The 27298-nt window shown below is 38.8% G+C and overlaps 1 protein-coding gene and 1 pseudogene across 1 annotated transcript in view; one reads left to right on the top strand and one right to left on the bottom strand.

Moving 5' to 3' along the window:
* The window catches only part of LOC132650605 (zinc finger protein ZFP2-like), a gene marked incomplete at its 3' end in the record, with an annotated part of 318549 nt that overhangs the window by 122450 nt on the left and 168801 nt on the right, over positions 1 to 27298 (bottom strand). The window lies entirely within an intron of this gene.
* Positions 17749 to 27298, top strand: part of LOC132650697 (vomeronasal type-2 receptor 26-like) — a 30161-nt pseudogene continuing 20611 nt past the window's right edge.

The raw sequence follows: 27298 nt of genomic DNA on the forward strand, positions 1-27298 counted from the left end.
CCAACTCAAGCTCTCAGGGCGTGCCTGAGCTCCATCACAGCACTCAGTAGGTGGTTCTGCTTCTTTCTCCTGGAGAATCAGGCTTCCATAGCCCATTACTCAACTGCAGTGGAGATACCCATCTGTCCTTCAAATGGAAGGGGTCCTAGAATATTATCAGGTAAGGAGAATTTTTTTAATTATTAATACATTTTATAATTTAAGAACAAAATACAAATCAAGGTGACTTCTCTATTAAATTATCATGGTGTTTAAATGCTTTAGCACTAATATGCATGTATGTAAATAATATAAGATATAAAAAGGTAGGAATCACATACTCCAAGAAGCCCATTCCTTTGAGATGATTCATGTCTAGAGAACATATTTAGTACAATCAAACAATGTTAACAAAATGATCGCAGGATTCTTAAGTTAGACTAAATCATATTCACCTTTGGTGTAATGTCAAGTTTAGAGTGATTTACAAGTACTACACAGTTTATTAGATTTTATAAATGGCTCTTACAGGAGTTATATAGTCTTCTCAGATAACAAGATGCATTGTGTTTTGTAATAAATGCAAAATGCACTCTTGTCAAAAAGTATAAAAGGGACTGTGTGTTCCTTATACATTTCATTTCTGAATATTACGTTTTTTTAAATTTTATTTTTTATAATAATTAAAGTTTATTAACTTCGTTTCCCAGCTGTAACTGTCTCTCTCATTCCCTCCCAATCTCACCATTGCTCCCTCATTTACATCCATGCTCCACTCTGTCTTTTCTGAGACTGATTCTCTAACCACAGACCACACACAGAGAGAACCTAGAACTCCTGCTCAGATGAAGCCCATTGGAGCTCTGAAACCATGTGGGAACCCTAGTACTGGGATCAGGGACTGTCTCTGACATGAACTCAATGAGTGGCTCTTCGATCACCAATTCCTGAGGAGGGAGCAGCCTGACCAGGCCACAGAGGAAGACAATGCAGCCAGTCCTGATGAGACCAGATAGGCTAGCATCAGATGAAAAGGGAGGAGGACCTCCCCTATCAGAGAATTTCAAGAAATAAGATTTTTGTTTTGTGGCTTCATGCTGGCCTCAGATAACTGCAGCTACATTTCACATGGTACCTGTGAAAACCCTGGGAGAAAAGCAGTTAACAGATGACGAAGTTTGTGAATTAGTGTTTTTAGCAGCCACATCTTCCCAAATGGGAAGGTAAACAAACCAAAACATCTATATTAGTAAAGACTCTCTAGATGAACAAAACCAATACAATAAATGTACATATGTAGAAAGTGGGTTTATTAGAATAGCTCACAAGCTGTGTTCCAACTAGTCTAGCAATGACTACTTACCAATGGAAAGTTGAAAAATCTGTGTTGCAGGATTATTTGGTCATCTTGTGAAACCTGAGATGGTGTCTTTGAAAAATCTGTCTCTAGTTGTGGTATGGCTCAGTGCAAGAACACACCTTTAATCCATGAGCTCTCTGTTAAAACAGTCTTAAATAAAGTCAACATAAGTCAAGAGGCCAAGCAAGCAACCAGTTGACACAGAAAGAACATAGAAAAAAAAACAGTGAGAAGAAGTCTGGAAGACAGGTGGAGGGATGCATGTGAGGTAGAATGGAGGGACATTCAGTTTGAAAGAATTTTAAGAATGCATAGAAGGAATAGGATCTTTTTTTTGTTTTCTGAGACTTTGCCTGAGTAGGAAGGTCAGCTGGGTGCTTTCTCTACCTCTCTGAGCTAATAGGTTTTCACCCAGGCATCTGACTCCAGCATCTCTATTGGTGACATCAAATGTTTTGGATTTGCTTAAAAACAAAACAAAACAAAACAAAATCCAGTAATGGTTCAGCCAGTGTGGCTGGATGTCTCAGCTGGTGTTCAGTATATACGAGAATTCTTAATAAATAGGCTTTAATGTCAGTTTTTTTAAAAGGTGCTTGCTAGCCAGAGGTAGAGCCAGCAGACAAAGAGAAAAAGCTACCATCTCCAATATCATATGTATGTATTGTGTGTGTGTGTGTGTGTGTATTTATATATACACAGTGTTTTCTTGGTAAGTGGGTGGTTGCTACCTGTGAATGCAAAGGCTGGATGGGCCATATGAATCAGTGGAAAGGCACCTGCTGCCATGCCAGGTGACCTGAGTTTAAGCCCCGGAATCTGCAGGTGAAATCAAAACACCCAAGTTGTAGTCCCACCTCCACGAATTCTCACACACACATGCACAAATGAATAAAATATAGTAAACAGACCTCTACTCTTGCCTGATGCGTCTAAAACAAAAAGGGGGAACTGTAGAGAGCTGCGGAATGCTATGCCTTAAAGATGGAGCTGGTTTCCGCCTTCCACCTTCCCGATGGTGAGTGCTCTCTGTCACGAACAACTCCACATTTGGCTAAGGCCAAGGATCTGGCTTGCTTCCATGTAAGTGGACCTATCTGCATTGCCCCCGTGGCACGCCTGGGTTGGCTACCCAGAGGCTATTTAAGCTGTGGGCTGGCTTTCCCCGGGGTCCGAGGATTGTTCAATGTTCCTGAATAAACAGCATTGAAAAAAAAAAAACTAGGCTCAGATACAGAAAGAAACGAAACCATAGATAAACAGAAAAAAACAGTTTTGTGATTCCAAGTCACCACTGCTTATGTAACTTAGAGAAAAATATGTATGTTTCATGTGATGGCTCAAGGATAACTTTAAAAAGGTTGACAGTTCTTTGTTCTGATTGAAACTGTATATTGAATGGATTTTTATTTTATTTTATTTTTGGCTTTATAAGACAGGGTTTCTTTGTGTAGTCCTGGCTGTTCTGGACCCACTTTGTAGACCAAGCTGGTCTCGAACTCACAGAGATCCTCCTGCCTCCACCTCCCCGAGTGCTGGGATCATAGGCTAATACACAAACAGCACAGCTCTCTAACCAAACATCACACTGTTTGGGTCAACAGACGTGGTCTCACACACACACACACACACACACACACACACACACGGCTTAAAACACAGTGCAATAGTGAATTTTTTTTTTGTACCTTCTCCTGCAGAGTCACCCAGGGGCAAGGAGCCAAGCCTTTACTGTCACACCTCCTCGGGGGAGCAATAAGTAAAAGGAAACAAAAACAAACACAACCTCCCCTGAAGAGCACCCAGTGTGCCTAACCACTGGACCATCCCGCCCAGCATCCAGTGATACATGTGCCTGCAGGTCTCCAGGTTCCACGTCACTGAGTCACCAAACAGAAGAATGCCCTTCTCAACCCAGAGAGCTTTAGTCACTCAGCGCCAGGCTTAAAATTCAAGAGGCCTTCACTCTTTGTATTTGTTTTTGATCGCTGTTCCCTTATTCTCTTTTGTTGGCATCAAAAACTTTACCTCCAAAGGGGGAAAAAAAAGGACCAGGAGAAATTTGGCCATGGTCAAACTGACTGGCAGTTTCTCCCCCCAGCTTATCCAGCCAGAAGGTCCACACTGTTTCTGTTGTCAGGTGTGGCAATTTTCATCTTGCTTTTTAATTTTTATTTGTGATATCACTTGAGATGTCAGAAATAATCTTGTTCGGATGGCATCGTGCTTATCTCTGTCATTGTTTGTTTGTTTTTTTGTTTTTGTTTTAGGACAGGGTCTCTCTATGTGGCCCTGGCTGTCCTGGACCCACTCTGTACACCAGGCTGGCCTTGAACTTACAGAGATCCCCCTGCCTCCACCTCGCCGAGCACTGGGATTTCAGGTGTTTGCCACCGCATCCTGGGTTGGTGTTTCTTGGGGGTGGTGTTGGGTCTTTTCTAAGCCACCCCATGTGGAGAGTCTCCATGTACATGCGGTGTCAACGGAGGATAAAAAAAATAAAGTTTGCTTTCTTCTTCTATTTGATTAACTCCTTCGTGATAAAGGGACCCAGTGATCCCTGGTTTGTTTGTTTGTTTGATTGTTTAAGGTTTAAGTTTTATTATTTAACACCAGTAACAATGTTACCTTTTATTCTTCTTTTTCAACTCCAGTCTCATCTGACTATAAGGAAAGGCAAAACAAAACAAAAAACAAGAAAAAACGCTTCCTCCCAACTTTCCTAACCTGAAAAGGCTCCCCTCCTGTCTCCCCCACACCCCCCTGTCCCCTCTCAGTCCCAGGAGAGGACCCCACCCTCCATGAGCACCTCTGCGACCCAGGATTCCCAGCCTCCCTCCAGGTACACCTGGCTCGCCCTGCCCTGGGCTGGGCTGACAGGGTCACACCCAGGACACCCCCCCCCCTCCATGAGCTCTGATTGGTTCCCAAGGTGATATAAGGGTTGGAATTCTGACTTGTGGCTTTTGGCACTCCTGGAAAAAAAAAGAAAGAAAGAAGGAAAAATCTTCTGCATCCTGCTGCGTCCTGGTGCTGAAGCTAAGCTGGAGACATCCGCTGCGAGCCCCAGGCAGCCTAGGAGGTAGCGGCTCTGGGGACAGGGGTTTCCCCCACCAGGACGGAAGACATGTACCCCCAGGGCCCAGGCCCCAGGCCTCGGGTTGCTGCTACTTCAGTGAGATGAACCCGAGAGCCAGGATGCGTTCCTGCACCTGGATCAGAGCGCAAGGCGCCCTCCCTCCCTACAGGACCAGCTGGATACTTGCTCGCCATCACCTGTTGACCAGAATCCAGCAAGGTGAGTCTCAGTGGGAAGGGGGAAGGTGGTGCAGACCCTGGATAAATTTGTGATATCGGGGTGCTCTGGCACCCCAGCTCCTGACAGCCCAGGGCTCTCAGCTTAAACTCAGCAATGCAAGAACATTTCCCAGTAGGACCCCAGTTGCGTCCCCAGCCCCTCCAATGAGCCCTCAAGGACGAACCAGAGAGATTCATGTGTGCATGCATGTTGGTGAGGTTTTCCCTGCAGGTTAAAAATTACACACAGAAAAAGTTGGACACTTTTCTTTCTTTGGTGAGGGTGCTTTGATGGGGAGCCGTGAGAACCCAGAGCTTAAGAGCCGAGGACACGAATGGCCTTCTCTGATTTAAAAACTCATGGGTGGGAGCTGGAGAGATGGATCAGTGGTGAAGAGCACTGGCTGCTCTTCCAGATGGTCCTGAGTTCAATTCCCAGCACCCCACATGGTAACCCACCACCATCTAGAATGAGATCTAGTGCTCTCTTGTGTCATACAGGCATGTATTCAGACATAGTGCTCATATGTATAAATAAATAAATATTAAAAAACTCATGGGTTTCTCTTTAAGGCTTAAAGCTCAAAACATATGCTCTGTTTGGAGCAGAACCAAAGAACTTGAAGGGAGCTGGTGTGCTGGCAAACCACTTAAAAGATAGTCCTGTCCACAGCCAGGCAAGGGTCACCTTGGCCCCCAAAGTACAAACCTTCCAGAAGTCCTTACCAGGGGCTGCTCTAAAACACAGCCCCCGCTTAGACAGAACAAGATTATATTGAACTTTGGAGAGGAAGTCGAGGCCTGTAATCTGAAAAAAAGATCTCACAGCAATGTCCCCAAAAGGGAACAATGCATATTCTGGCAGTGGTGGCAGAGGCCCTTAATGAGACCGTTTCCCTTGGAAATGGGCATTTGTTTGGGGGAAATGTGCAGGAACAGACTATGTGGCAAGGATCCGAGCCCTGCATACCAGCCTGAGTTTTGCAGGAAGGATATTAAGTTGCTTGGTGAACTCTTGGGTGTGTAAGGACTCGCTTGAATGGAAACAAAAGTTTCCACGGTGGGCCAATTTAACAATGAGTTCAGCCAGTAAAAATACTCAAGAGCCAGGTCTGCAGCACGTAGACCTAGCTGAGATGTCTCCCCAGTCTTCCTCACACACTGATTTACATTCTTTTGGGATAATGGTGGTTTTGGGTGAGTTGCCACTGGAAGTTGGTCCTTCTTCTATATGTGCCCAGTGTCTCTGTCTATCATTGTCTTTTGCATAACTAGGACCTGGGAGAGGCCCTCCTCCTTTTATTCAGGGTAACAGGACTGTTTGGAGTCAAATGGGTTCCTGACAGTTGGAGGCCACAATGAGGAGACAGAAGGGAAACCCTGGGGATGCTGTGTAAATATTTTTCCATCTTAATCCCAAATGTGGGATTTCAGTTTCCATATAGTTCATCCACACCTGTTAATGGTCTCTCAGGATGTGGGTTTTTGCCAGATAATAACAGGCCTGCCTCATGCAGCACTGAGAGGGGCGTGACCTAGGCCTCCCAGAGCATCCCAAGGTAGAGACAAGGTGGCAGCTGGTGTTGGCTGCATCTATAGTTGATGGGGACTGGTGTGGAGACCCCCCAAAGACCTCTCAACCCCCAATAGCCTGGAGATGTAAAGCAGTCTGCTCCCCTTCTCCACAACACTAGGGAGGCTGAGGCTTAAATATCGCCCCAAAAAAGCAGAGATGTAAAACAAACAACAAACAAGCACTACAAAAAAACTGCCAACCTCCAATGATTCAGAAGTAATGATGGTTTAATATCATAACAGCGTTTGGTGAGCAGAAGCAAAAAAAAATTGTTTTACTATATTTTTAATATATTTTAATATACATATTTTTTTGTTTTTTAAATTATTTATTAATTATACTTTATTCACTTTGTATCCCCCCTGTAGTTCCCTCCCTCCTCCCCTCCCAAATTCCTTCCTTCCTCCCCCTTCTGCATGCATGCCCTTCCCCAAGTCCATTGATAGGGGAGGTCTTTTCCTTCCTTCTGATCCTAGTCTATTAGGAGTGGCTGAATTGTCTTCCTCTGTGGCCTGGTAAGGCTGCTCCCCCCTCAGGGGGAAGTGATTAAAGAGCAGGCCAATCAGTTCATGTCAGAGATAGTCCCTGTTCCAATTACTATGGAATGCACTTAGACACTGAACTGCCACTGGCTATATATATGTAATTATAAAATATATATAAATATATAAATATTATATATTTAATATCTTTACTAATATAAATGTTATATATAAACATTATATAAATACTATATAAATAAAATATATAAATATATTTTTATATATTTATGGATTGGTTTGTTCTCACAGTACTCCAGTTGAGCAGGACACCAGAGTTTTGTTACTAAAAACCTTTAATTGTACAATGAGAGTGCATATAAAATTAACACAAGTATTAAACTTGTGTATTAACATCTTGAAAAGGCAGTGAAATCATGGTGCTCTCCTTTATAGGTTCCAAAGAAACACTGGATAATGTAATTCCAAGCACCGTGGTTATGGTTTCTCATTGCTGGGGGGAAAGCTATGGAGAGGAGTAGACCATTGGTCCATGACCTCATTCTAGTGAGCTCATCATCAAAAGGCAGGGACATGATTCAATGGGGAGAGGGGAAAAATAAGGGAAGAGAAATAATGGAACCCCTTGATGGCATGTCAGATCAGAATTGAAACTCAAGCCAGGGATGAATCCAAGGCTGATTGTCTCGTAGCTATATTGGTTCTCCGGCATCTGACACAACTATTCTGTAGTGAATCCTATCTAAAAAGAGAGAGGTTCAATCCCTGCCTTTTCCAGCCTGTCCTTAGGTGAACCAGTTGGGAAATTGTCGTGGGAGAAATAGAAGGGAAATAGTACTCACTAGGACCTCAGCAATTATTCCCCTCAGTAGGAGGCACTAGGGAACAGGGAGAAAAGAGATTGTGTTTCTGAGGGTCGAGTTAAGGCCAAGACAAGATAGATAGAAGCTGGGTTTGTTTTCTAAATTTTATACAGTAAAATACATACAATTTCAACTTCCCATAGCAGTCATTACGGTTTTCTGTTTTGGTTTGTTTTGGATGGTTGGATTTTGTTTCTTTGTTGGTTTTTGTATTTCTAGGCTGTCTTGGACTCCATAGACCAAGCAGGCCTTGAATTCACAGAGATCCAGGCTTCAGTCAGATCTCCCGAAGAAAGGAAAAAGAGATTCTGTTTCAACAGTCTTTCTCTATGGTGGCAGTTTTCCAAACTTGGCTTATGGGAAAGAAATATGATTTCCGTTGTCATAGTCTAGTGTTCTCTGTGTTGTTTCATGTCAGTCATTCCTCAAATACAAGAATACGAAACCAAGGAGCTTAAATACAACTCAGGTGACTTGCAGGGAACTTGAAACTCCTCCAGGACTCCTCTCATCCAGGAAGGGCTTGGATGAAGTCCGTTGAGAAGGTCCTTGGGTGTGTCTGAGCTTGGAAAGCATCCCTGGAGAGGGGGAGAGGGTCTTCCTCCCCTTACCCTTAGTGTCTCTCATCATCTACCTGTGCAGGCCTGACCCAGGCACATTTGCCATTTTTGAAGACAGTGAGGGCATGCATTTCCGGCCCCTTGTCTCCTTAAATGTTATAATCACTATGACACTATTCTATCCTATTCTATTCTGATTACTGTAATCCTAGAAAAACTTCTTTTACTGAGGGGTCCGACCGAAATGTGAAGTTGTTGTCATATTCAGCCGATATGGGGGGAGGGGATGGGTGGAGTGGGTAGGGTCTGTCTGTGCATGCTCAGAGCAAGATTTCTTTGCCTGATAAGAAACAGAGAATTCATAAAATCTCACCACTGGCTGGGGAAAGCAGTGGAAGTTGATTGCTTTGTTTTTAATGGCTGAGTATATATTCTTTTGTGTAAATGTGCCATGGTTTCTTTATTCATTCTTCAATTGTGGGACATCTAGGTGGTTTCCAGATTCTGGCTACTACAAATAAAACTGCTATGAATATAGTTGAATAGGTGTCCTTCTTATAGATCCTCTTTTGGGTATATATCCATTAGTGGTATACCTAGGTCTTCCCAATTTTCTGAGAGAGCCCCAGATTGTTTTCCAAAGTGCTTGTAAAAGTTTACACTCACACCAGTAAGGAAAGCTTGTCCCTCTTTGTCCTCATCCTCACCAGGATGTGCTAAAATTTGAGATTTTTGATCTTAGTCATTCAGACTGGTATGAGATAGAATCTCAGAGTCATTTTGATTTGCATTTCTCTGAAGATGAGGGAAGGTGAGCATTTCTTTAAGTGCTTCTAAGCCATTCAAGATTTTGCTGTTGAAAATTCTTTGTTTAGTTCTGTGCAAATTATTTAATTGGGTCATTTTTAATTGGAGTTTGATTTCTTGAGTCCATTGTATAGTTTGGATATTAGCACTTTGTTGAAAATAGGATTGATGTGTTCTTTTCCTAATTTGTAGACTGACATTTACTTCCATTGATATTTTTTATTCTTTATGTCTGTTGGTGTTCTGTTCAGGAAGTTGTCTCCTGAACCAATGAGTTCAAGGCTCTTTCCAGCTTTGTCTTCTAACAGATTTAGTGTGTCCGCAGTTATATTGAGGTCTCTCACCTACTTGGATTTGAGATTTTTTTTCAGGGAGAAAAATATGTATCTATTTGCATTTTTCTACATGCAGAGATACAGTTAGACCAGCATGATTTGTTGAAGATGCTGTCTTTTTTCCATTGTATGGTTTTGGCTTCCTTGTAAAAAATCAATTGACCAAAGGTATGTGTGTATATTTCTGGGTGTTTGAATCAATTCCATTGATCAACCAACCAGTCTATCTCTATGACAGTACCATGCAGTTTTTATTACTATTGCTGTGTGTTATAGCTTGAAGTCAGGGATGGAGATAACTCCAGAAGTTCTTTTATTGTATAGGACTGTTTAAGCTGTTCTGTTTTTTTTTTTTTTTTTTATTCTGCCATATGAAGTTTAAAATTGTTCTTTCAAGGTCTGAAAAGAACTGTGTTGGTATTTTGATGTGATTGCATTGAATCTGTAGATTGTCTTTGGTTACATGGCCATTTTTACTATGTTAATCCTATGGATCCAGAAGAGTAGGAGATCTTTCCATTTTCTGACATCTTCATTTTCTTTCTTCAGACCATTAAAGTTATTTCCATGCAGGTCTTTCACTTATTTGTTAGAGTCACACCAAGATACATTATAGCATTTGTGGATATTATGAATGGCGTAGTTTCCTTAATTTCTTTCTCAGCACATGTGTCCTTTATGTACAGGAGAGCTACAGATATTTAAAAAAATTAATCTTGTATCTAGCTACTTTGCTGAAGCTGTTTATCAGCTGTAGGAGTTCTCTGGTGTTATGTTTGGGGTTGCTTACATACGCTACCACCTCATCTGCAAATAGCAATATTTTGGCTTCTTCCTTGCTGATTTGTATACCCTTGATCTCCCTTAGTTGTCTTATTGCTCTATCTAGAACTAAAAGTACTATATTGAAGAACAGAGAGAGTGGGCATTTTTCTCCTGTACCTGATTTTAGTGGAATTGCTTTGAATTTTTCTACATTTATTTATTTTCTACATTTATTTTCTACAATATTTCTACATTTATTTATTTTGATGCTTGCAATCAGCTTGCTGTATATGGCCTTTATTATATTTAAATATAGACCTTGTATCTTTTATCTCTCTAAGACTTTTATCATGATGGGATGTTTAATTTGGTCAAACATATTTTCTCCATCTAATGAGATGACCATGTGATTTTTTTTCTTTAATTTTTTTAATATGTTGGATTACATTACGTTTTGTATGTTGAACCATCCGTGCATCCCAAGCATGATGTAGATGATGTTCTTGGATTCAGTTTGCTTATTATTGAGGTTTTTTTTTTGCATGGAAGTTCATGCATGAAATTGGTCTGGAATTATATTTCTTTGTTTGGTCTTTATGTAGTTTAGGTGTCAGTGTGACTGTGGCCTTATAGAATAAATTTGGTAATGTTCCTTTTGTTTCTATTTTGTGGAAGAATTTGAAGCATTTGTATTAGTTCTTTTTTGAATGTCTGACAGAATTCTGCACTAAAACCATCTGGATGTGGGCTTTTTTTGGTGTTGTTGGGAGATTTTTGATGATTCCTTCTATTTTCTTAGTGGTTATTAGACTTTTTAAACTTTTTCCTGATCTTGATTTATCTTTGGTAGGTGAAATATATCCAGAAAATCATTTGTTTAATTTGGATATTTGAATTTTGTGGAATACAGGCTTTTGAAGTAAGTCCTAATGATTTTATTTCCTCATTGTCTGTAGTTATGGCCCCCTTTTTGTTTCTGATGTTGTTTAGCTGTATACTCTCCCTCTGCCTTTCAGTTAGTTTAGCTAAGGGTTTTTTTATCTTGTTGATATTTTCAAAGAACCAGCTTTTGGTTTTACTGATTCTTTGTATCAGTCTCTTTGTTTCCAATGTATTGATTCCAGCCCCAAGTTTGAATACTTCCTATCAACTTCTCCATGTTGGTGTGTTTGCTTCCTTCTGTTAGAGAGCTTTCAAGTGTGCTGCTAAATTACTAGTATGGGATCTCTCCTATTTCTTTATGAAGGTACTTCATTCATCAAAATGCTGTGAGCTTTTCTCCTAGCACTGCTTTCATTGTGTCTCATAAGTTTGGGTATGTTTTGCCCTCATTTTCATTGAAAATTAAATGTCTTTTATTTCTTCTTTTGTTTACTCCATGATCAAGTGGTATTTCTCTTATTGAAATCTAGCTTTAATCCATGGATGTCTGATAAGATTCACGAAGTTATTTCAATCCTCTTATATCTTCTGAGGCTTGCTTTGTGATGAATTATATGGTCAGATTTGGAGAAGGTTTCATGAGCCACTGAGAAACGTTCTGTAGATATCTGTTAGGCCCATTTGATTCAAGATCTCTGTTAGTTTCTTTATTTCCCCTTTTCCTTTCTGTCTTGATCTGTCTTTTGGAGAAAGTCAGTGCTGAAGTCTCTGACTATTAATGTGTGAGATTCAATGTATGACTTAAGCTTTAGTAATACTTCTTTTATGAATGAGGCTGGCCTTGCATTTGCATCAGAGATGTTCATTATTGAATGGTTGTAGTGGTGAGTTTTTCCTTCAGTAAGTATAAAATGTTCTTCCCCATATCTTTTGATTAATTTTGAATGAAAACTTATGTTTTGAGACATGAAAATGGCTACTTCATCTTGTTTTTTGGGTCAATTTGATTTGAAAACTTTTCCCAGTCCTATACTCTGAGAAAGGGATATCTTTATTCATTATTATTTTTTAGTGTAATCACCCACACCTAAGAACAATCTCTCTCTAATATCCCTAATGATCTATCAAGGCACGCACTCAGAAGAATCCTCTACAAGACAATACACAGCCAACACCCTTTCCTAAAATCCACAGAGAGAAACAGAAGTGAAGAAATTAAACATCATAAACCTAAAATAGACAAGTCCAGATAGCAACAGCTAGAATCACAATCATCCCAAATCCAGATAACTAGACACCAGAGTGAAATCAAAATCATTAACACCCAAGACACCAAATCATCACAACCCTACTAGATGAGACCCTGAGAAATTCAATATAGCCACAGAACAAGACAATGATTTCAAAACATAGATAAATGAAGTATATAACAAAGGATATGGATAAAACCTCAATGATGTCTGTGAAAATAAACAAAAAGTGAAATAAAACACCAAAGATAGTTGAAGACATTTTTACAAAAGGAATTGCTAAAATTAAAATTGAGATGTATCTAGAAATAAAAAAATGGAAGAAGTCTAACAAAAACACAAGTGATAAGCCTCACCAATACAGTCTAAACATGAAAAAGATATTCTTATGACTAGAGAAAATACTATTCCTTAATTTCTCATCCATCAGATTCTCTGTTTCTTGATTTTTGCTGACTTTTTTAATCTATTTTGGTGAGTTTTGTGCAGAGTGATACATAGTGATCTTTTGAATTATTTTATGTGCATACTTCTAGTTTGACCACAACAATTTGTTGAAGATACTGTCTTTTTTCCAGTGCTTATTTCAATATTTCTTATTTTAAAAATATCAAATGTCCATAGGTATTTGGATTTCTGCCTGGGTCCTCCATCTCATCATCGACCAAAGTGTTTGTTATTCTGCTAATACCATCCTGTTACTTACTACTATAGTTTTTGGTTCAATTTAATCTAGCAGTTCTTATTTAGGATTGTTTTAGCTGTCATGGTATATTTGTGCTTCTATTTGAAGCTGGAAACTGTCCTTTCAACATCTGGCTAGAATTGTCTAGAATTTTGATGAAGATTGCACTGAGTGTTGATGTTGATGTTTTTTTACGATGGACAGTTTTACTCTATTAATCTTACTTATCAATGAGGAGGGGAGATCTTCCTAGCCCTTGCCCGTATCAAGATAAACAATCTTTAAAAGTACAGCAGAAAACTGAAAAATCTTCTGCATAACAAAGGACCGCCATCATTCTGAAATTGTAGGAGTGTAAACAAAACTAAAATACTTTCAACAACTACACACCCAAATAAAGGCTAATATTCAAATGCATAAGTCAAAAGAAAAAATTAGATATCAATAAAATATACAATACAAATAAAACACATACAATTCTAAGCTCAACTAAAAGGAAGCTTGATGGTGTTCAATCAGAGGATTGACCTCTTGCAGGAGCAAATTGATACCCTATGGCAAATCGCTCAACCTGGCTGTCAATGAAAGTATGCTGGACTTTGTGTCACTAGCATACAACATGAGAATTTTTCCTGCGCTGCAAATTTGTCTAAACAATTGTCGAGCTATATTTTAGGTAATTGGACTGGAGAATTCGATACTACGATGGAGCAGCTGAGAGTGGCCATTGTCACAGTAAATTCTACCGGAGTGGACGCAGGACTACCCACAGGATTATCAACATGGATTGCTGCAGCCATAAATCATCTGAAGGAATGGGCGGGCATGGGAGTGTTAGCAGGCCTTCTGGTGTTGGTCTCCTTGGTTTGCCTGTGGTATATATGCAAGATTAGAGTCTCACAACAGTGTGATGCAGCCATGATCATTCAGGCCTTTACAGCCATTGAAGCAGGACATTCTCCCCAAGCATGGTTGGATACCATAAAAAGCTAAAATGATACGCTCAGGATGCGAGGCTAAGCACTGAACTCAGGGTCAGCCGCTTTGGACCCAGAGAAGAGCATTTCTGATTGCATGTGGGTTGATGCCCCAGGTCCCGCCTCTGAGAAAAAGGTATCGGATGGGTCCGATGCTCTTTGGGTGGATGACACCTAAGTGAACATCTGTACAAAGTCCCAATTCATTTCTAATATCAGAGATCAGACCTCTACTCTTGCCTGATGCGTCTAAAACAAAAAGGGGGAACTGTAGAGAGCTGCGGAATGCTATGCCTTAAAGATGGAGCTGGTTTCCGCCTTCCACCTTCCCGATGGTGAGTGCTCTCTGTCACGAACAACTCCACATCTGGCTAAGGCCGAGGATCTGGCTTGCTTACATGTATGTGGACCTATCTGCATTGCCCCCGTGGCACGCCTGGGTTGGCTACCCAGAGGCTATTTAAGCTGTGGGCTGGCTTTCCCCGGGGTCCGAGGATTGTTCAATGTTCCTGAATAAACTGCATTGAAAAAAAAAACAAAAAACAAAAAACAAAAAAAAAACAACAACAACAACAAAAAAAAAAACTTAGGAACCAAATTCCTACCATGTTGGAGCGTGATATTTGGGGGAACCTAGATTGTGTTCCTGGACCATGACCTTGCAAATTTGACTTCAGAATAAACTATCTCTTTCTTTCTTTGAAAAAAAAAAAAAAGAATTTTTAAATTTTTATTAATTACAGTTTATTCACTTTGTATCCCAGCAGTAGTCCCCTTCCCCGTTCCCTCACATGCTGCCTCACTCTTCTTCTTCTATGCCCATCCACCAGTCCAATGATAGGGTAGGACCTCCTTTCCTTCCATCTGACACTCATCTATCAGGTCTCATGAGGACTTGCTTCTTGGTCTTCCTCTGTGGACTGGTAAAGCTGCCATCCCCTCAGGTGGAGATGATCAAAGAACCAGCCCTTGAGTACATGCCATGTCACTATTTGCAGATGATATGATAGTATACATGAGTGACCCCAAAAATTCTACCAGGGAACTCCTATAGCTGATAAATCAAGTCAGCCAAGTGGCTGGATACAAAATCAACTCAAAAAATTAGTAGCACTCCTGTATACAGAAGACAAAAGGGCTGAGAGAGAAATTGGGAAAACATCACCCTTCACAATAGTCACAAAGGACATAAAGTACCTTGGTGTAACTCTAACCAAGCAAGTGAAAGACTTGTAAGAAAAAAAACTTCAGTCTCTGAAGAAAGAAATAGAAAAAGATATCAGAAGAGAATTCTTAAAGAAATAATTCAAATGGCTGAGAAACATTTAAAGATATGTGCAAGATCAATAGTCACCAGGGAAATGGAAACCAAAAGTGGTTTGAGATATGGTCTAAAGAGAGTCACAATGTCTAAGAATATTTAGACATTTCTAGTAGGAGTACAAACATATTCCACCACTAAGGACATCTTTGTGGCTTTTCTGCAGCAAGATGGGGATTGTTCTGTCTCAAGAACCAGCTATACAACTCTTGGGCATATAGCCAAAGAATGTTTCATCCTTCCATGGAGACATTTGTGCAAACATGTTTATGACTTCTATAATCAACACTTCCAGAAATTAGATATAATGCAGATGTCCATCAACAGAAGAATAGATAAAGAAAATGTTGATGTTTACACAACAAAATATTACTCAGTCATTTTACAAAGTAAATCATGAAATTTCAAAGTAAATGCATATCTACAGGTAAACTAGGAAAAAATCAGTCTGAGTATAGTAACACAAGTTCAAAAATACAAATGTGGCATGTATTTTCTTACATGTTACTATTACTTGTAAAGTGAATGATAAGCATGTGGGATGTACATAAAATAAGAGACTAGTGTTTGAGAACAAGTAAATAGATCTGCCTAGGATAGGATAATAAAATAGTTATCTATAGATGGAAGATGGGCTCATAAAGGAGAATTGATTGGAAGTGGGGAGGGAAGAGGACATTAAGGAATGTAATATAAAGAGAGGCAGCTAAAATTAAATGTCATTTTAATGCTACTGTAGTAACCTAATAGAGTAGAAGCTTCCTAAAATATATACATCTCTGAAGGTGATCCAAATGAAATAACATGAGAGTCCCAACAGGATGTCACTTGACATCAAATGAAGATGGGTTATATCTACTTGAGGTGGTGGCTAAAGGAGTCTAATTGAAATGCCCAAACAATGCACACTTATGTCAAGATTATAATTTGCTCTCCATAAATTCACTGCAAGTCTCTATCGCTGAATACAGCACTTACACAACTCACTGAACATAGAAAAATTAAGCTGGTACCTATATAGAAATTTCACTATATAGGTATATTTATCTATATCTAGATTGATAGTTAGATAGATAGATACATAGATAGATACATAGACAGATAGATATTGTTTGAGTGTGTAATCTGTATATATATATTTTAAATTCCAGAAACCAAAATTTTGTAAGATTATACATAGGAGGCATCAATTAATTATTTTGTTTGTTTATATATAAGAATTAACATTACATCATTTTTTCACCTTTCTACTTTCAAAGACTCTTGAAATTTCATAGCTGCATTTTCATGAATGGATTTTACATAAGTTAGATATCAAATTTGATTTACATTATATTGTATATATCTTATTATAACAGTATATATAATAATACCATGAAATTATATCAGTAGTAATTATGATAAAGAGTATTACAGTAAACTAGAAAAAGTATAGAGAAGAAGTATTTTTCTTTTTGGTTGTTGTTATGAGACAGTTGACTGAATCCAGCCATCTCAAGTCTTCTGCTGCCAGTTTCAAAACTGAGTTCATATTCACAGGCTCCAAAACTACTCCTATCGTGATTCTTAAGGTGATTCATGTTTGACTCTTAATCAGAAAAGAATGTAAAGAGGAAAGTGGCTGATAATCTAAACTAAGCACACAAGTCATAAATGTGTTGCCTGTCATGACTTAAATTGACTATAAGCAGCTTGCCCCCTCTTTTGGTCCTGTATAATTCTGAATTTGGTGCCAAATGTCCAGGAGGAGAGCCGAATACAAAAGCTGAGTTGAGAAGCCTGAGCCCAGGTGTCCTGCATAAAGCTGAGTCACCAATGTTTACTTTCTTCTTCAAAAGTATGATTGGAATCTCTTCCTCTCCAGCCACTCCATATCCCTCCTCTAGGCCTCCTCTACTATCTCAATGTAGCCTATCAGGTCTCATCTAAATTGTCCAAACCACTTTTCTTGTTGCCTAGTTAATCCACCTTGACTGGTGGAAGTGATCAAAGAGCTAGCAAAGTGATCAAAAAGTTACTGCCCCTGAGTCCCTTACTAGGAGAAATCCAATGTTCACACTACCTTTCACAACAGCAATCCAAAACAAGCTGTTTTTTTTTTTGTTTTGTTTTGTTTTTGATGACCTACAATTTTGCCTCAGACTGTGGTGCTTTCCAAAGTCACTGTGGACCATGATGAAATCATACAGGTTGTTGAAGGAAGAATGAAAGAACCAAACATGTTTTTAACCCACATAGAGGAACCAGGTGCAGAGCTCCAGGGCATTGAGATTCCAAGAGTACATGGATGAAAGGAAAATAGAACAATAAAAAGACAGCAAATTCAGAGCGAGTCTGACTACAGCAATAGACAAATCTCAGTATTGTGGTCCTCAGTTGTCTGGACTTTGCTACAGTGTTTGGATTGACCTGTCATGAGAACTATTGGGTGTGCACAGACTGTGATCCTGAAGCAACAGTAGGAAGGAGCTATAGCATACAAAGTCTTCTCTGACACTGTTGAGGTCTAAGCCTGTTCCAGGACCTAAGCCAATAATTTCCTTGGATCAACCTAGATGCAGGGGACTGTCTCTGTGTCATGAAGAGCATAAATGTCCCTTCTTTTGCTTTGTCTCATCCTACTCCAACAATCTGCATATACATCAATGGAGATGTCTCGCCTCAGTTGTTTTCATTACTGGGAGCCCAGCAACTACATGGAGGCAGACATTATTCTTGGTACATTTATCCCCATTCACATCCCACATGTTCTACCCCAAAATATCCAGAACTCTTTTGACAGAGAACCAAGTCATCTATGGAACAACTTTCTGTGAGTACTTGTTTGAATGTGCTATGTTTCTTCTACCTACAAGATAGTACATGATGTTCTAAACATAGGTAATTCCATTGGAAATTATGAACTAGTTTCAGAACAATGTGAAAAACAGTTTCATATTTTTCAGTTTCATTGTGCATCTACAGACATTTCCACTTCTCTTTGTTATGTTTCCAGTCATAAAGTGATTAGGGAAAGAAACCACCAACTTTTGTGTCTGCTCCATTGTGTGATTCCATGGTTAGACTTATGAATTTTTAAAATATTGTTACTAATATGTCAAGATAAGTTTCCATTCTTCTCAGGTCTATTTGGCCATCTAAATGTCTTATGTTTGAATATCTGTTTCTTTCCAGAGATTTGGAGATTTTCTGCTAAAGTGAACTGGAATATTCCTATGTCCTCAGTACAAATCTTAGAATCTCTGGTTTCATGTGTTCTGTCTTTAGCATCATTAAAGTATCTCAGAGTTTAGACACTATGTTCATACATATGACTTATTTATTTATCACTGATATTGTAATGTAGTGTTCTGAAATTCATGTCATTCATGCCATATTCTGTCCTCTGCTTCGTTAGCTCTGCTGGAATCCCAGTGTTCTGGAATTTGATTGGAGGCTGTATGATTTTCATTGACAGCCTTTCTATATGTCTTTCTCCTCCCTCACAGTCTCACTTATGTCCTATTATTTGTCTTTTATGGTACTCAGTCTTTCCTGTGTACAAGTGTTTATGCTATCCCTCATCCAAGTTCTGGTGGAGACTGCTGATTCTTGCCTCAATGCCCAGTTCAATTCATTGCTTGGTTCTGTCTTCTTTGCTGTTGTTCATCACTTTACTTTCTGAAGTATTCATCTGCCACTTTATCTCTTTGAGAAACTGTGTGTTAGGTTGTTGGTTATTTATGATAATGTGGAGGAATCATGAGGCTTTTTCATATTCCTGTTTCTCTGTTGATGTTATAATTGGTACATGTGTTCATTTGAACATCAATTTTGGGATTAGGATGATCCTTTGCTGAAAAGAACCGTCTTGAAACATCAATACATATTACCTCTCTGTGCAGGAAACAAACATGCTATCCTACAGTCTTGGTAGTTGTATTGTTATGGAGTACTTAAATAGAAAAAAAACCTCAGGATGTCTAATTTATTCTGGAAGTAAAGAACTCTTAGGAATGCTTTCACTAGGTAGAGAAACCATAGTTCAGTAGCCCACTGCAGCCAGAGAGAGAAGGAATCCCAACATAGGAGGAAGAAAAACACCCATTCACAGAGATAGACAAAAGACAGAAAAGACTGAATTTTTAATTGACAGAAATCTTAATCTAGATTCTTTTTGTCATGTGATAGGTGGATCAAGTCTCAATTCCTTGAAGTATAAATTATAGTTATTAAAGTTTACACAAAGATATACAAGTTTTAAATATATTAACATGACCACAATCTATAATCTACACTGAAATTCTCACTGTAGGAAAAGCAGGTACCAAGTGTCTGTAAACAGTTGGAGTAGACTGATGCTTTACAGATCAGATTGAGCACAAAAAAAGGATGGTTTTGGGCTAAAAAACTGAATAGCCTTTCTTCTCTCTGAATATGTAATGACAGATAAGATTTCAGCACAATGAGTAGCCTTGAAGCATATCTTCAGCAGGAATAAAAGGACATTAAAAAGTTTGATCCTGTAACTATGAGATTAGCCAGTGCTTTCACCTGGTGGTTTTCATAGCATATCAGAACTCCACTGATTACTATTTTAAAATCCTAAAATTTTAAACTCTTTAAGTCTCATTTTCACATACTTTAAACCATTTTCTCAGACATTTATAACTTGCATTTACATACCTTAAATCCCCTTTTTAGACGTTCAAAATTACATCAACTTTAATGTTTGTTTCCCATATCCACACATTTACCAGGACACAGATTTGTTTGACAACTGGTATAAATGGTTGACAAGCAAGTTCTTTTCAGTGAAAGAACCATAAAATGTAAGCTGTTAGGTATTAGTAACATTGATTTGAATTTCAGTTAAATATAATTTTGTGAGATTAGATTTTTCAGTGTGAAGCCAGCAAGGTAATGCCTTCTTTAGCAGGAAATCTAGATATCTGTAGAAAAGAACAATGTCTGGCTTTCATGCATGGTATGGACTGACCATGCAGCTGCAGCCTTGTTCAGAGGAGCTGCCTAAAATTTCATAACCTCTGCTAAACTTCTATAGTGAAAACATGCTGTGAAAAAAACAAGAGATCTGAGAGGGGCCAATTTGAGCAGGAAGTATAATCCAAATGGCCTCTATATCAGTCAAAATGACAGAGACTTACTATATACCTGGGCACCCAGTCTGGGATCCTTCATAGCATTCTCAAAGACTGTAGGGAACAGAGGTTGACAGTTTTTGGATGCCACACAAAACAACATTGTCTTCAGCTGCTATACAGGTATCATGATCCCTCAAACATCAGACTTGTGAGGCCTGAGATTTTTTTTTTTTATGGAGCAGTAATTTGGAAAAGTAACCTACCTTGGCCAGGCAGAGTAGAGCATTTAAGTTAACAATGTTCAAAGGCTAGGCAGGGATTTATTGGTGGGTGAAGCATGTGGCAATTCATGGTTCAGTTGTCAGCACTACCACAGTTGAAATATGATCAAAGGAAAGGCCATTTCTGCCTATCTTAGCTACCAACTAAAGATGTCTGGCAGAGAAATCATTTTCATTACATTCCTTAAATCCATACTCAGCAGAACTCTCTGAGGGTTTTGAGGGAGAGCATCTAACTTATTATCATATTTTTCACTTGAATATTTTTTATTAATTAATTCAATTTACATCTTGGTCATAGGCCCCACACTATTCTCCCAATCCTCCTCTCTCTCTCCCATATCATCCTCCACTATTCTGCCTTCTAGCTAAGCACCCCAGCCCCTGTAGTGTTATGATGACTGAGTTTGTGTTACTCCCATGTGGTATGTTAGGGCAATTCCATCAGGGGAAAGTGATCAACAAACAGAAAATATAGTCCATGTCCACTCCACTAACTAGTGGGTCCACATGAAGCCTACTCAGCACATCAGCTACTTATATGTAGAGGACGTAGGTTGAGACCATGCATTGTTCTTGGTGGGTGCATCAAAATCCTGAGGACCCCTGGGCCCTGGTTGATTGGCCCTGATGATCTTCTTGTGGCATTCCTGTCACACAAATATAAATGAATAAGTATACATATATAACCAACTGAATCGATTCTTTAGTCTTTAGTATTGCTTTTATGTGACTGGAAAAACATAAGCCCCTAACTCAAATGGAAAAAAAGAATTTCTTCAATAAATTTGAGAATCTGTGAACATGATTTAGGCTATCCCAAATTCTATGATACAATGTGGATGCAGCTTCATGAATTTTCATAGTAACAGAATAAATAAAGAAAACTATGACTCCAATACAGCACTGGAAACCTCAGAGAGGACATTAAAAAGCAAAACGGGGCAAGATATCATACAGGCCCAAGATGCCAAGATGGCTATGTGATGTCATTCTCGTCTTTTAGATTGGCAAAAGCCAGTAGAGTTCTGGATTACTATATTCTAAAACGATTTTACTCATCAGCTATAGGATAGATAGATAGATAGATAGATAGATAGATAGATAGATAGATGTAGAGATACAGATGTAGATATAGATATAACTATCATCTTAACCACAGAGGTGTCCAAGAAATGGCTACTCAGGTAGCCCATGCTATGGTAATGAGCCTTTCAAACTACAACATTGCAATCTCACCCTCACCACATCAATGAACTTTTTATATCCAGTCTTTGCAGACAGAGCTCTGTCCAGGAATTTTCATGTATACATGTATACATTCTTACAATTCAATATGTAGTATGGGATAATCCTTGAGGAAGACTAATTGTCTTTCTCTCGGTTTTTGCTAATTGCCTGCTTTTGCCCAGTAGATTCTCTCTTAACAGAACATCTAGCCACAGATCCCAGATTAATGTAGTAAAACCAAATGGAATTTCTTCCTGATGATGGCAGGTCAGAAGGCAGAATCCTTCCTTCATTAGAACACAGTTGACTTTAGGCTAATGATTTCTGTTAAGCTCCCTCTATTAGGGTCACCCAGACTCTTATCTACCACAGTTTTGAAAAAAAACTTCTGAGGACCCATCCTCAAGTGCTGAAGGCTCTGTGTGACACAGTTCAACTAACCCACCTGCAACAAAGTTCCACTTTGTCACATTGTGAGCACTTTTGTACTGTCTTAATGTACTTGGTGTTTTCTTTTTCATATGCTACTTTAACTTATTTTTCCCCCTGCCTTACCTAGGAAACTCTACTCATTCATTTAATCTGCAAGCTTAGAGAAACACATTTCCTATACTACTTTTTTACTACTTTTTTAGTTTTTATAAAGATTTATTAATTTTTACAATATGTTTATGAGTGTTTTGCCTACATGTTTGTTTGTGTGCCACTTATGTGCAGGGTCCCTTCAGAGGCCAGTGGAGGACATGGATCCCCTAGAACTGGTGATACACACTATTGGAACCTAAAACTGGCTACTGTGACTTGCATCAGGGTCCTCCATAAGAGCAGCAACTAGTCATAACATATCATTTTTCAAACCCAAGAACACTATTTTGCACATGCTTATTTATTCTTATTTCATTTACTCAAGAGCTCACCTTCTTATATATATGTGAATACCACAGGTGTCCCTGGTGCCCAAAGATGCCAGAAAGGATCTTATGAACTGGAGCTAAACATGTTTCCAAGGCCACCCTGTGAGCACTGAGATGCTAGCTTTTATTCAAAGTGATCTATCTATAGATAGATGCCCGGGCATCTGTCTATACCACAAAGAGACACTTTACCACTAGTAATGCACATAAACTTGTTAGAATTTTCATAAGTATGAAATTGAATCATTACAAAAGAAAAGGGTAGGAAGCTCTTTTTTATATTCCTAGTGAAACCTTAGTGACTCTTCTGTAACCCAGTGATTCCATGAGCTGAAATGTCATAAGCACATATGTATTCAGTAGTCATAAGATACAAACAAGTGATATTTAATGCACACAATGTACACCAAAAATATTTGAAACATTTAAACCTCTGAGAGTTTAGGAGCCATTTGATGATGTTCCTGGGCTGTCATGAGCTTATTCACACAAGACTTACATGTCACAGGAAAAGTCAAAGGCTAGGATCTCTAGGTTCCTGTATTTGATAAAGACTTTTTTAGAAAAATGTACTGACAATACCCAACCTTTTGTTCCTCTGGTTTAGAGTGACTTGGAGAAACTATCAATATTTGCTGACCTTATACTTTGCCATTGAAGAGATAAATAAGGACTCAAACCTGCTTCCCAATATGACCTTGGGTTCCCACATCTACAATGCTTTTAATTCTAACAAAATAACCTTGGAGGACCCTCTGATATGGCTGTCTGGAAGGAGTGAGTATATCCCTAATTAGAAGTGCAACACTCAATACAAACCTCTAGGAATCATTTCAGGAAACAAGCCAGAATTTTCTGCTGCAATTGCAACACTTTCAGAGCTCTACAATGTCCCACAAGTAAGTTAGAAACATATTTTAAGCACAATTACATCTTAGACTTGATGAAAACAAACAAACCAACAAAAGAACAATAACAGAACAAACAAAAGAAAACAGAGAAGTGGATTATGTTTACTGTAGGCAGATTTCAAATAGCAGTGAACGAATTACTTTGATATGTTAATAGTTAACAGATGGCAGAGTGTGGCAAAATGCATGAACAGTTAGTTCTGGGAGTTTCTGAGCAGATCACTTAGTAGTATCCATGATTCTATCTCCAAACAATGGATGATGTACTGTGGATACTCAGTCTGCATTTGATCATAAGTCAAATTCTACAGCAAAGATACGTAACTACCCAATCTAGCATATATACATCTCAAAATTCCTACGGTTGTCAATACCTGACATATGGAAAAAGAAAGTTCAGGACATGTGACTAAGTTTGGAACAATGTTTAATGCCATCACCGATGAAAATCTTTGAAGGAATTAATGATCTCATTCAGGAAAGTTGATCTCAGAATAGCACCCACAGAGACTAACCACTTAGCTGTATCATCACAATTGACTCTTGCCAGGCTACACTGAAGAAATGCATAGCATCTATCAGCACACATTACTACAAACAGAAAATGCCTGGTGAGCACAAGAGTCAGCAATAATCAAGATTAAAAAACCTACACGGTAACTCTCATTGTTATCACTCAGTTAAACAATTCATAATTGTAGTTTAAGCTAATGTAATAAAAAATAAAGACAATAATTTACATCTGTCTGAGTTTTGTCTCTATTGAGAGGGATGATACAATAACCCCTGGCAATGAGGCCCCAGGTAATCACAACTTGAATAATTTTAACTTGGGAAACTGAATCTCTGAAAACTGTTAGTCTCTTTCCATATTTGCTTTCCTAAAAGTGAAGGTTCTCAGAGGTGTTATGAGAATAGAAAATACCTGTTAATGCCTTCTGCAGTTTTCTCTACATCAGATATTCTTTTGCATTGTTATTGTAGCAAGAGAGATCTATCATTCCTTTCAAGCCAATGAACAGCTTATTGTTTACCTCTTGGCTGCTTCAGACACCTCAGTAACTTTGGAGCTTATGGTATTTGTAAAAGACTGTATAGCACCACATAATTTCGGGACAAGCTAATCTCACAGAAGACATCCTCCTTAACAATAGTCAGTCCTTTAACCCTCATATTTGAATTATAAAATCACTTCCTCTTAAGGGTGATGATTCCAAATACCTGAAACTCAGAATCACTTTTTTTCTTTCTTTGCTTCCCAGGTCACATATGGACCATTTGATTCCATGCTTAGTGACAAAGATACATTTGCATTCCTTTATCAGATGTCTACTGAAGACAGAGGTCTAGCCCAAGGGCTGATCTCTTTATTGCTCCACTTTGGCTGGAAGTGGGTGGGGATCATTGTGTCTGATGATCAGAGAGGAAGGGAGTTTCTCTCTGACCTGAAAGTAAAGATGGTAACAGAAGATATATGTGTGGCTTTTATAGAAAAACTCCCAGATAATTTGAATGTAAATGTAAACTATGATTATTGTTTGCAAAACTTGAAACAACATACTCAAGTAAATGTGAATTTATTCTATGGTGATATAGATGACTTGCTGTTCTTCTGTGTAGACATTAGTATCTTTGTAACCAGAAAGAAGGTGTGGATTTTGGCAAAGCCACACTCGACATACTTAGAGTCTATAATAAATGAAAAGCATATTATGATAAACCTATTCAGTGGAAGCTTATCATTTTTAAAGAAGAGAACTATCCCTGGCTTCAAGCACTTTCTTGAGGCCCTTACACCCTCCCATTACCCAGGAGATGTTTACTTCTCTAAACTCTGGATTGACAAATTTAATTGTTCACCTCCTGCTTCGCAATGTGGAAATTTTAAACCCTGTCCTTTGAATAGTTCCCTAAAGACTAAGGATAAAATAAATGATATGATGTCTATTTCTGAGCCAAGCTATTCCTTATGGAGTGCAGTACATGCAGTGGCCCATGCCCTACATAAAATGCTATTGAGCAAAATTGAAATGGGATCTAAAGAAGACAGAAACACAGACTGGCTTCTACCATGGCAGGTAAGCCTCACTCATAAGCAGGCGAAGCTTAGAATCTTACATTATTAGTAAGTAATTTGCTGTGGTCAAGCCAATAAAACATTTTCATCTTATAATTTAAAGTACAAGTTAAAATAGAAAAGGGTTTAAGTTTCTCTCCATTTAGTTTGATGTTGACTAGAGGCTTGCTGTATTTTGTCTTTACTATGTTTAGGGATGTGCCTTGTATCCCTGATCTCTCCAAGACTTAGTTAAACATGAATGGGTATTGGATTTTGTCAAATGCCTTTTTGGCATCTAAGAAGATGATCATTTGGTTTTTCTCCTTCAGTTTGTTTATGATTGATTACCGTGATGAATTTCTTTCTATTGAACCTGCATGCCTGGGATGAAGCCTACTTGGTCATGGTGGATGATATCTCTTATGTGTTCTGGGTTTTGGTTTGCAAGTATCTTATTGAGTATTTTTGCATCAATGTTCTTAAGAGAGATAGGTTTGAAGTTCTCTTTTTTTGGGTCTTTGTGAGGTTTTGGTATCAAGGTGACTCTGTCTTCATAGAATGAGTTTGGTAATGTTCATTCTGCTACTATTTTGTGGAATAGTTTGAATAGACTTGGAGTTAGCTCTTTTTTTTTACTTTTTTTAATTAATTACACTTTATTTACTTTGTATCCCCCCCCTGTAGTTTCCTCCCTCCTCTCCTCCCAATTGTTCCATTCCTTCTCCTTTACCATGCATGCCCCTCCCCAAGTCCACCGATAGAGGAGGACTTCTTTTTCTTCCTTCTGATCCTAGTCTGTTAGGTCTCATCAGGAGTGGCTGCATTGTCTTATTCTGTGGCCTGGTAAAGCTGCTCTCCCCTCAGGGGGGGGTGATCAAAGAGCAGGCTAATCAGTTTGTGTCAGGGACAGGCCCTGTACCCAATACTATGGAAACCACAAGGAGACTGAACTGTCATGGGCTACATCTGTGCAGGGGTTCTGGGTTATCTCTCTGCATGCTACTTGGTTTAACTATCAGTCTTAGGGAAAACCCATGTGCCCAGATTTTTTTGAATCTGTTGCTCTCCTTGTGGAGCTCCTTTCCCTTCCAGGTCTTACTAATTGCCACTTCTTTCATAAGATTCCCTGCAATCTCCTCAAAGGTCGGCCATTTGTCTCAGCATCTGCTTTGATAGTTTGTAGGGCAGAGCTTTTCAGAGGCCCTCTGTGGCAGGCTCCTAACTTGTTCCATTTTCTCCTTCTACTGATGTCCATCCTCTTTGCTGTTCTGGATTGGAATTGAACATTTTAGCCAGAGTTCTCCCTCTTGATTACTTTCTTTAGTGTACAGATTTTAGTAGGTTTATCCTATATTATATATCTATATGAGTGAGTATATACCGTGTGTGTCTTTCTGCTTTTAAGATGATCTTTTCCAGTTCCCCCCATTTACCTGCAAATTTCATGATTTCCTTGTTTTTTTACTGCTGAGTATTCCATTGTGTAGATATACCAATATATATATTCTGTGTCCATTCTTCAGTTGAGGGGCATCTGGGTTGTTTCCAGCTTCTGGATATTACAAATAAAGCTGCTACAAATATGGTTGAGCAAATATCCTCATTGTGTACTTGAGCCTCTTTTGGATATATGCCTAGAAGTGGTATGGCTGGATCTTGAGG

This window comes from Meriones unguiculatus (genome assembly GCF_030254825.1).
Source record: "Meriones unguiculatus strain TT.TT164.6M chromosome 13 unlocalized genomic scaffold, Bangor_MerUng_6.1 Chr13_unordered_Scaffold_28, whole genome shotgun sequence".
Classification (NCBI taxonomy): Eukaryota; Metazoa; Chordata; class Mammalia; order Rodentia; family Muridae; genus Meriones; species Meriones unguiculatus.